This window comes from Solanum tuberosum, unplaced genomic scaffold (assembly GCF_000226075.1).
Source record: "Solanum tuberosum cultivar DM 1-3 516 R44 unplaced genomic scaffold, SolTub_3.0 scf00081, whole genome shotgun sequence".
NCBI lineage: Eukaryota > Viridiplantae > Streptophyta > Magnoliopsida > Solanales > Solanaceae > Solanum > Solanum tuberosum.
In genome coordinates, this window is record NW_006239008.1 from 1,382,103 (window position 1) to 1,382,720 (window position 618).

The following is a 618-nucleotide window of genomic DNA, read 5'->3' on the forward strand; positions in this document are numbered from 1 at the left end:
GATTCTCTAACCGACAACCATCACTATGAGCTATGTGATGATACATCATCCAACCCACGCTACCAAAACTGTCCTATACTTTGCTGGGGTATAAAACCTACTACTAAGTGGATCCGCTAGTCTATTCTAAAAAGCAATAAGGAATCATCTAAAAAGTATGACCCTTTCTACCCACGTTGGCTACATGGTTTATGGGGGCTGTGAGTTGTAAGAACTCTCCCCATTATCGGTGCTCAATACTACTCCCAAAATATACTAGGTCATATGTTTTTAAAAATATAACTCTTTTTGTGTTTTGAGATTATTACTCAAAAATATTTCTCTTAAGAGAGATGGTACTCAAACTACTCAAAACTCTTTTGGAAATCTCAGTTTCCTCTCATCTTAAATGTAAAAACATTTACTCTTGGAAATACTTAGTTCCCATATATCATTTTAAAGAAAATGAACTCAAATCTATTCTTCCTCAACGAAGTGTTCAAGTCTTTAAAACAAGTTTTAAAAGAATTTGTAAAAAAAAGACCTCTTAAATAGGGTTCATGCTGAATTATGGACGTGAACGACTCAATTTAAGGTTTTCAATAACCATGCATAGAATTCAAAACTTGGAACTCAACA